Here is an 11,532-nt window from a genome sequence, read left to right as displayed (position 1 = left end):
TTCCTTTTATTTATTAAGATTAATACATGAAATTCAAAAATCCAATCACACCAGGTAATAGTTTGTTCAAAAGAACATATGAGAGGAAGAATCTCCAATAAAAAATAAAGCTAGGTTGGAAAAAGACAATTTTCTCTCTTATGGCTCAAGAGTCACAACTTATTTTAGGAGAAACAACTTGAAGAAATAGGCAGAGTACTTGAGATATCTCCTCATATTGTTATTAAAATCAACAAAAATAAGACCAAACCGAGAAGTGTAACCACCATCCCATTCGAAGTCGTCAAAGAATGACCAAACATGGTATCCCTTCACATTCACGCCCTCCCTGCCAAAGTTTCACTATTAAAATCATTTTTTTATTATCAAAACAATTATATAAATATATTTATTCTTTAATTTTAATTCTATTTTGTCTGTCCTCCTTTATATTTTTCTACCATAACCAAATTAAAATATGACACAACAATTTTTTTCATTAACACTCACTTGATAGCTTTTAAAAGATATGATAAATGTCCATAATGGTATCTTATCCTCAGACTATCTTTGAGGGCATCTTTAATTGGCAAAGATCTATTATTTGCATCAGCCATTCCTACAAAAGAAGAGTGCAATAAATTACTCTAGTAATATTATTTAAGACACTGCAAAAAATATTCTAATAAAAAAATGATAGAGAAAATTGTAGTACCGTTCTCTGTTATGTATATCACTGGATTGATGTAATTTTCCTTTATATATAGCAAAAGCTCTCGAAGTCCCTTAGGATAGATGAATAGCCAGTTCAAAGCTGTCTGGAAAACAATTTGTTGCACCACATTCGTTGGGTAATGGCATGCATGCAACATGAGACAAAAAATATACATATACATGCCCGCGCACACATAGAAACAAAAAAGTATAAATACCGGTGTACCAATAGGAGTTCCATTTTTATCAGCCGTGAGGGTGGCTTGTCTATCAGAGACAATACTAGCATTAACACCATTAGAAGAGGGAGCACTTTCTACATAATTTGTAGTGTAGTAATTTACACCAAGAAAATCGAGGGAGCCTTTTAGTAACTTATTGGATTGAGCTTCAGTAAATCTGGGCAATCGATTACCCACCAAAGATTTCATGCTTTTGGGATAGTCACCATATATGACCGGATGGAGAAACCTATATATACAAATTGTGGATGATTATCAACCTTTTTTGTGCATATAAATGTATAATAAAGTAAAAATTGTCTTGCAAATGAGATTTTTTTAATGTAAAAATTACCATTAGAGGCCTTCAAGAAGAGTTATGAAAGTTTAACTATATAGAAGAATGAATATGATTAAAAACTAAGGATGGCTTTAGAAATTAATCTTTGTTGCCATATGTACTCACCAGCCAAAATAGAAATCAAGAACTCTATAGGTAGCCTTTCTGTTGGCAGAAGTTTGGTATTTTGGTACAAACCAATGTGCCACTATTGTAATCCCAAATTTCCCATGTTCATATGGCTGCAAGCATATTAAGTTAATCACAATTTGTCTGACATCACATAATAACTTTATCAAATTATCATAAAAGCTGAACAAAATACAATTATACTTAGAAAGAAAAAAAAAAACAAACAAACAAACTTAGAGAGCATTTTGATTCACATTCCTGATTGCTTATTTAATGAAAGAACGGTAAATATTAAAATAGATGGGAGATTTTTTTGTTTTTTTTTTGGTGTGGGCCAACAAAAATAAAATTAAAAACCCAATATGCTGACTTTTTTCCCTTTCCAATCAAATACTAATAAGTTGAATAATTTATGGGGAAAATTATTATTATTTTTTTATTAAATAGTGCAATGATATATCTTTTTTTCTTTTTTCAATCATACAAACCGGGTACTTGTCCTTGTACAACTTCACAGCACCTCCATGAGCAAGAAGTAAGTTGTGGGCAACAATATAGGGCTCGGTGGCAAAGTTACCGGCAGTACAATTTCCAACATAATTAGAACATCGTCCTGGTGCAATAGTACCCAAGGTGTACCCATTGATGCATATCCCATTTGGTTCGTTCATTGTGACCCATAGCTTAACTTGTTACCCAAATGTTTTGAAGGAAAAGTCCACGTAATCTAGATAATCCTTCCTATTCATACAACCAAATAGTTAATTATTATTTGTGGCACAACGTTTTGAGCATTGGAAGATCTATATTTTGTTCAATTGCTAATACTTTCACTATTTTCGGGCTTAAAAATCCACCATATTCATCTTCAAGTGCTTGTGGAGTGTCAAAATGGAATAAAGTCACTAGGGGCTTGATACCTGCCCACAATGTGAAACTGAAGTTTGGAGAGAACATTTATGCAAAAATGCTAAAAATATCAATTTTTATGTTTTTAGACCATTCTAATAAAACTACTAAAATATATTCCATTAAAGATTTTTTTTTTTTTTTTTTTTCAATTTGGGTTGGAAAAATCTTCTCTTTTATATATGTAACAGTTCATAAAATCATCATCGTACATATTTCTTATTGTGTAGCTAATTATCATTATACTAATAATTAGATCGAGGTGTGCAAAATATTCGCTTGACCTACCAATCCACCTGCCCCATGCAGGTCATTAAATTAGGCAGTTTGGGTTGGGCGAGCTAGACCCCCAAAATAGCATATTGGGTTGGATAACGGGTTAAAACATTACCATCCCGCTACATCCTGACCCACCCACTTAATTATACATAAATAGAGAAATATATATTAGTTCAAAATTTTTAACCATATATTTTATATTTAAAGTTAATCAATTCACCTAATCAATTTATACAGCTTATCAGTAATCAATTCCTTAAACAAAATATAAAAAGTCAACATTGAAACCCTAAACTCACCTCAATCATATACTGCAAACACTTTGTATTTAGCCTTCACCTTCAACCAAAATTGAAGATTTTTATTTTATTTTCTATCCCTTCAATTCTTCACTTTCCATCAGTTGCATACTCTCCTAGACAACCACAAAGGCAATTTTTTTTTCTTTTATTGTATAATGTTTGTATCTATATATTTATTGAGTATGTTGTTGGTCCTTTTGATTTGGGTCTCATATATTCTTGTAAATCTACAAAATATTTTTGTCTTTTGATCCATTTTTATATATTTTAAAAAAATGTTATGGTCTTACATGTAAAGCCAGCTATACCTTAAACTCAAATCAATCCACTCAAGATGCAAACAGATACAAAACAACATGTAACATTAGAATGAAAAGCTAAAGGTCATTTAGTTTCTAATAATAGAGTTAATTATACTGTTGTGCATGTGTAATACTCTTAGTAGTTCTTATAGTTTGTAATACGGCTAGTTTAGGCACCAATGTTCATTATTCTTGTATGTTAGTATATATACTCTGTAGTTTATCAAAAGAATAATGTCAATCCACCCAACCCACAAAATTGAAACTGCCAAAATTTGTAACCAATCCGCCGGATTTATACTTTGGTGAGTCAGTGGTGGATTGGAATTTTCCCAACCCGCTAGTGACGGATTGGATAGAAATATTAGCATTTACCCACCCAATCCACACACCCCTACTAATGGTTTTGCCCATATATGTTTGACATTACAAAAATTATAGCTAAAAATAAAATGAAGTATAATTTCACCATTCAACAGGAGCTCGTTGATGAGGTTGTTGTAGAATTTAACACCTTGTGGGTTCACTCCCCCGCTTATTTTTCCCTCTGTAAACATTAAAATGATTCAACAAAAACATCAACTAGTGGGTTTTCTGAATGAACCAACATCAATTCATTGCTGATCCACCATTTTGATCTTCAGATTCGATTGAAGTTTGTCTTAATGGAACCCATCGTAATTAGAAGCTTAATTACTAGGTAGAGACTTATAATTATAAATGATGAGAATTGGTTCAAGAGAGAAATCTTACTAGGTAATATTCTTGACCATGAAATAAAGAATCTGAAAGAGTCCAATCCAATTTTTTTCATCAGTTTTATGTCCCCCTGTACCATTTCGTAATTATTAAAACAAATAATAACGTTGACCATGTTTGCGAATAGTATGATCGGCTACCTTATAACGATGATAAAAGTCATCAGCTACATCTCCATTGCTACCATCCGCAATTTTTTCTGTAAATTTCACAACATATCAAACAAGAGAGATTGATATTCAAGGATGAAAAAATTAATCAGTTTGATTTTCATTGTATAGTTAATTAGTTATATAATTAAGGGTTCTCATTCGATACCAATATTTATTTGGTAGTATAAAAAATCCAATTACTAGCTTGAGTTTATTTATTTATTTATTTTGTAGGAGCAATTCAAATTGGTGTACCAGTACCAAAACTGACAAAGCCTAAAAATATACATAGTCAGTTTTAGTGTAATATGATTGCATCACGATGCCTAAATATTTTGTGTTATTAATTACACATTATTTGCAATATTATAAAATTTTAGTTTTAGACATGCTTCCTATCAGTTTACTATATGGTATTTTCTTTTTCTTCTTCTTTTTTTTAATTCAAAATTAATCCAATTATTAATTAAGATATATTTTCTAATTGAAATTCTATTATCAAAAGTTTAAAATACTATTTAATTACATTTTAACACCAAATATTCTTAAGGAAATTTACTTTTAAACTAATAGTGAAATTCATGTTGAAAAATATGTTGTCAATTGACTCGAGTGCACAGAAATAATGCTAATTAACCACAGCATTTTGCGATTAAAAATGTCAAATTAGGACAAACGATTAAAAATCATATAGCATATGAAAAATTATGTTGCATATTCGACATACTATACCTCCCTCTCGTATAAGAATTGATTATATTATGTACAACCCATGATAGATGGAATATGAAATGAGAGCATTCAAATGTACTGAATAATTTCACTCTATTCCCTCAACTAGCTGTCATAACTAGTCATATATCCTCATGTCAATTGAGTGCAATTATTTTTCTTGCCATCTTTTTCCTTGGACAAATGATAGTGACAGTGCATATTTTTATTTTATGTTATAGCATTCAAAAATCACTATCACATTATTTTTATTTTAAGGACCAAATTTTCTTGACAACTTTGTCATAGCTTTCTGTATATACTTCTTTCATATGGTGCCAATAATTTCTTCTTTATTTTTTTAGGCCCAATAATATTTTGCTAGTGGCAACTTGAGGTGCAAAATAAAACTGGAAATTGTTTTTCATGCTATGGGTTTCTGGTGCAATGAGCTCTTAAAGGATGGCCGTGAGCTAGTTTCTCATGTCAGAAGTTTTTGACATTATTCATGAGTACTTTTACTGGATAAGATAAACAAATGCAATAAAAAAGTAAAAGGAAAAAAAATCATGATCAATTTTGAAATTTTAAATCATATATATATATATATATATATAAAAGCTGTTAAAAACAGAAAGACCTGGATGTTCCCGAGTGAAAGTATCCCATATACTAGGGCCCCTATCATCAATATGTGCTGCGCCTTCAGACTGGCTCAAAAATAAAAATTAAAAAATTTTTAAATGAGTAATTTTTTTTTTTAAATCTTATTGGCTGGATAAAAGTAAATACATGCTAGTTGAAACATGAAAATAAGCCCCAACGTTCTAGTTTAGTAATATTATCTAGTTCTCTCATGAAAGCAAAGTCAATCTAGCTAGTTAGCACTAGTAGTGGGGTATAAAACCTCCCAAATTGCTATTTTAACAACCCATATCCTGAAATTGTGCTTCATCTGGGTGTGGGTTGCCAAAAGTTTTTAGCAACTTTGAACAGTATATAAACAACCATATTGTAGCTATGGTTGCAAAAAATAATTATTTTATTCTCTCTTTTCCTTCTTTTTTTTTTTTTTTCTTTTCTCTCTCTCTCTCTCTCTCTCTCTCTCTTCACGTTCAGACTTCACACTCAAATCACAGTCTCAAAATCTGCCTCTCCCTTCTCTTCCCTCTGCCTCCTTCTCTGTCGCCTCCCTCAACCTCTCTTCATCTGGATGGTAGCTGTTGTGCTTGAGTTCTTTTTTTTTTTTTTTTTTGGTTTTTTACGGATTAAGATGGTAAAATAGATAAAGTAAGTTTTGAGAATGTAAAATAGATAATTCTTAACAAACCCGGATGTTAGTGCTTTTAGATTTGAATTTCATTCCCTATTTGTTATAATAAAAAGAAAAAAAAAATGAAAGTAAGTAGTCTATAGTGTTATTCATGTATGTACCTGGTAAGCAGCTGAACCAACTCCAAATATAAAACCATTAGGAAAACAGGTCCTATTAAATGGTTTTGAATGACTTGGTTTTGCAGCTTCAGTGTAAGCAGACAAGCAGGCCAAGCCAAGGAGGCAAAAGAGGAAAGGACCTTGGATCGCCATGGCCAAATTTTCTGCTCAAAGCTTCCTCCAAACTCACTAATATATAATAGGCGAAAACACTATTTTGGTCCCTACATTTTGGGGTCACAATCAATTTGATCCCTACATTTTAAGAATAGTCAATTTAGTCCTTATTATTTTTAACTTACAATCAATTTGGTCCCTGCCATTAAATCATTAACAAAAAATGCCAACGTGGCAAATTGTTAGCCCAGTTAGGTCTAATATTAAAAAATTAAATGAAATACTGTCGTGTCTTAATTTCAACAGTCAACTCAGTGCTTAGTTGGCAAACAAAAGCCAAGTCCACGTTTAAAAATACTTTTCTTTCATTGTACGAATTTCTTTCCTTTTTTTTTTTTGGTAGAAAGAATTTATTTCCTTAGAAATTAGAATATGCCACATCCCATCTATGCTTATCTTGTTTTTCCTTCATACATTTTTCTTTTGTTCTCTCTTATTCATGGCTGAAAAGGCCAAATCCCATATTCATACAAAATCTGAAATCCAGATCCACTAAACCCAGTTTCTCCGAACCTAGATTCAACATAGATCGACCACGACTTCTTCGATGTCTCCGATCAGTGGTCTCGATATGGGTTTTGAGCTCCACGCCATACAAAAGAGATTGGTTGGTGAACCATTCCATGGTCGGATTCCAAAAGCTAAAGGGATTGGGTGTTTTTTTTAGGCTCAAAGTCTGCGTTGCTATCTTCTTCTTCGATGACCCGTCCACTTCCATGGCTATGTGGGTTTGCTTTCCGAAGCTTTCTTACTATGTCTATGTCTTTGGGTTTCCATTACACTACAATGGCTTGACTTTGGGTTTGTTTGTGTTGAGTGATCAAAGTTGTAAAATGGGCATTTTTAACATGCACTTGCAAACTAGCATAGTGGCATTTGGGCTCTGTAGTGGATTTGTGGTGTTGAACGATTTCATTGTAGTAAATCTGGGTCTATGATTTTTGGACTAGATTAGTGTTTGGTTACCAAGAAATCGCAAGAAGGGAATTAAAAGGAAATTCTGTTTGGTTAGCAATTGTAAAAGGAAAAATAAAATTCTAATTGGTTGAAAAAATTGTAAGAATGTAAAGGTGGAAATAAAGAAAGGAAAGAAATTTGTACAATAAAAGAAAAGGTATTTTTAACGTGGTCTTGGATTTTGTTTGCCAACTAAGCATTGAGTTGGCTGTTGAAATTAAGACACGGCAGTATTTCATTTAATTTCTTAATATTAGACCTGCCAACTGTGTTAACAGTTTGCCACATAGGCAATTTTCTTTAGTGATTTAACAGCAGGGATCAAATTGATTGTAAGTTAAAAATTACAGGGACCAAATTGACTATTCTTAAAATGTAGGGACCAAATTGATTGTGACCTCAAAATGTAGGGACCAAAATAGTGTTTTTGCCTATATAATATTATAGAAGGAAATAGTTAATTAATTCAACAGTATATTTATACTATTAAATTTTTTAATGCAATTTGGCCATTATAACTGTAAAGTTGTGATTTCCAACTAGCATCTATTGGCTTTAATCCTGTGACAAATTTGATTACAATTTCTTCAATCATTTCTCTGTATTTATATGAGTTTATTTGTAAGAAACGAGTGTGAGAGATTGGTGAATAATCAAGTTTCAAAAATGGATCAGTGCAGTTCACAACTAGCTTGCAAGAAGAGTAAATCGTGAAAGGCCACGTGTAAAGCACATGACTAAAAACTGAAGAGTCATGTCAGGCTGTCAAATTTGTGAGAAATGCCATCTTGCGAGGTACCCACAAAACTCTCTATTTGGCAAAAAGAAAAAGTGTTTTACCAAATTCTTTACCCACACTATGTATACCCTCATTACCCACAAAATGTAAGGAGTATTTTTCAGAGAGAAAACTCTAGCAAATACACTTGAAAGTTAGAGATTGTTATATCTACAATCATCTACACATTTTTTTCTTGGTTTTCCTCTACTTCTACCTCTCTATCTCTACATCCTTGAAAGGTTCTTAACTCAAACACTTACCACACCCAATCTAAGTGTTGAGTCAAGTTTTGGTGCTGTTGGGAAGTATTGGAAGAAGCCATTAAATAGCGGATGCAATTGGGCTAAATTGCAGGATTCAAAAAGCTAGTGAAGACAAGACTTCGAGAAGTCCGTTGGTAGCAAGAGCTTGGAGGGCTCAAGTACATAGGGTAGACCAGGCTTGGAGTGTCTTTTGTTATTCGTGTACTCCAACTTTATTCACTAGTGGATCAATTTCGACTTGAAAGGTCGCGGAGAGATTTTTCGCCAAATTCTTTGATTTCCTCTTTGATAACACACCTTGGTGTTATCTTGTGTTTACATCTCTCTTCCCTTACTCTTTAAGCTTACGTTTATTGTTGCTTGCTTACTTATGGCTTAAAGAGTAGTGTTACCGATTTATTTTGCTTTATTTATGTAAAGTTGAATTTAATCAACCATTTTTTTGACTTTATTCCGTGTCAATTTGCTTGTAATTCAGCACTTAAAAACCCTGTATTTAGGTGGGAATCATGTAAGGGTAGTATGTGAGAGAGTGTAAAGAAATGCTTAAGAATGTACACTGAAGCAGAGACTCGCGACTGAAACTCTAGTGTAGATTCTAGATGATTGGCAATATATAGAACATTCAGTTTTAGTCAACAATGAAAAAGAAAATATGGTTATCTTTTCTCTCCAGTTCCAATCTATAAATTTCCAGAACCTACCCCCCCCCCCCAACATAAGGCACTGAAACTCAAATTAGAAAAGGAGACTCACCAGACCCAAGGAGTCATTGAGATCTTAGTTTACTTCAACCACTTTCCAAAAAATGGGACAATAAATATCACAATGCAGTTCTCAAGAAATATCCCCCATAAGCTAAACTTCACAGATACAATCCTAAAATCATAAATTTCTTCAATTCTACATGGCTAACAACTATATCTAACAAAAAGCAGATTACCCATTAGTCAATTCACACTAATTTTACAAAGAAACCAACCTGTTCAGCCAAGTCCATATACTCTATCGTGAGAAGCCTCGCGCAAAAGCATGAAACTGCACCATAATGCACGACAGCCGCGCAAGACGAAGGCAACACATCACACAGATGAGTGAGAGCCCTGGCGACGAGGAGCAAAGACCGAGCGAGGTTTGGAGGCAGACCCTTTTCCTGATGGATGGAGAGAGAGAGCGACTGAGAGAGAGAAAAGCAGACCCTTTTGCTGATGGATGAAGAGAGTGAGCGACTGAGAGAGAGAAAAGGAGAGGCGCTTGCGAAAAGAGAGGTTTATAATGGTTTTCATAGGTTTTGGTTTTTTTTTTTTTTTTTGGTTTTGGTTTTATTGTTTTATGTTTTATTATTATTTTTTTAATGTTGTGCTGATGTGGAAAATTGTAGGAGTTTCAAAAGCTTCGGTTATATATATATATATATATATATATAGATTATGCTATATACAAATATACAAGTTATGATTACATTTTTTATATATTCATTTTTATGGGTTAAAATGTGGACTTATTTAAAATTTAAATATTTCTACATTAATTGTAAAAATATATGTGAAATAATAAATGTGAACTATTATGAAAAAGGTCAAAATGCAAAATGCACCCTCTAAGTTTCACCACTTTTCATTTCAGTCCTCTAAGTTTAAGTTTTGTCAATTAAATATTTTAAGTTTTATTCATCCTCAATTAAGTCCTCCGTTAACAGTTTGTTAGTTGCTGCAGTTATCTACCCAAAAGTACCATTTTTGTCCTTTATTTAATTTTTAATTTTATATTTTATATTTATTTATTAATTTTAAAAAAACGTAAACTTCAAATAAATTAATTAAAATTAAAAAAAAAATTGAAAGAATCAACATTGTCCCTCCATTTGAAGCCTATCTTAATACTAACAATTTCTTTCCTTAGTTTTCTTTTCTCTATCCAACCAAATCCTAAGTTGGTAACAAAGCAGTGGGTCATTATAGAATTATGGTGGTGGAAAGCAACAGATTCCCTAGAAACTTTTGATGGGGGATTTCCTCCTCTAGAGCTTTTCTTTTAGATTTGCTAAGGTGTAGAGTATGAGGAGTATCCAGTTCAAACATGTCAACTCATTTAGCAACTCAAATGGGAGATTACTTAATGCCATGGGAAGCCTATGTGCCCAAGGTATTTACATTTCTGGGAACCATAAGACTGAAAGGGAAGACTTTGGGTGGCTTTGCTTTGATCGGACTGTACACTACAGATTCAATGGCTCCAGTTCCCTGTTCTCCCTCTCGATCTCTCTTTCACCCTCCTTCTCCCTCTCAATGTCTCTCTTTCTTCCTCTCAATATCGGGCTGGGTTGGGGTATCAGGTGGGTGGGATTGCAATTGTGCTCTTTCACATGGGAGGGATGACATTGATTAATTTCTGTTTTTTTTTTTCTTTTAATTAACGTTTTTTAAAAAATAATTAATTAATTAAAAAAATAAAGGGCAAAAACAGTGTTTTTGGGTGGGATAACGACAACAACTAACAAATTGTTAATGAGAGACTTAATTGAAAATGAATGAAATTTAAAAGACTGAAACAAAAAGTGGTAAAATTTAAAAGATAGGTTTTACATTTTAACCAAATATATTTTCCTAAATAATATGTTCTGAGAAAGAGAAGCCTAGATACTTTTTCTTCCCATGAGTCTCTGACTCTAGCTGGTGGTGTCGGGCATCCTGTTATGACTGACACCGCTACTAGTGGATCGTATACTCAAAAGATTTCATAATTTTCTTTTTGAAATATACTATTAATTTGTTTGAATAAAATTGGATATCTTCCTTTTTTCTTTCTTTTTCTTTTTTTAAATCTTGAAGTTTATCTACTGAACATTTTTTATCTTTGAAGTTTATCTTTTAAGCACTTTATCATTTTGATTTCTAAAGTTTCGCCTGAGCATTTTTTACTTCTAAAGTTTTAAAAATGAACGCTATTATTCTCTTGTCAATTACAGTAATTTATCTTGCCAATACTTTTTTTAAAGTGACATAACAACTCTTTTAATATTAAAAGGGTACGCATCAACCCCACACCTAAAGCAACCCTTTTCTTAATCTACTGATTCTATTCAATTCAAACTCATTTCCAATGGGTCTCTCTTTCTCG

General features: G+C 32.5%; 1 pseudogene; it reads right to left on the bottom strand.

Moving 5' to 3' along the window:
- LOC126689665 (vicianin hydrolase-like) lies at nucleotides 1-6,387 on the bottom strand (annotated as a pseudogene).
- Nucleotides 6,388-11,532: the final 5,145 nt, after the last annotated feature.

Source organism: Quercus robur, chromosome 6 (genome assembly GCF_932294415.1).
Source record: "Quercus robur chromosome 6, dhQueRobu3.1, whole genome shotgun sequence".
NCBI classification, from domain to species: domain Eukaryota; kingdom Viridiplantae; phylum Streptophyta; class Magnoliopsida; order Fagales; family Fagaceae; genus Quercus; species Quercus robur.
This window is presented reverse-complemented; position numbering and strand designations above follow the sequence as displayed.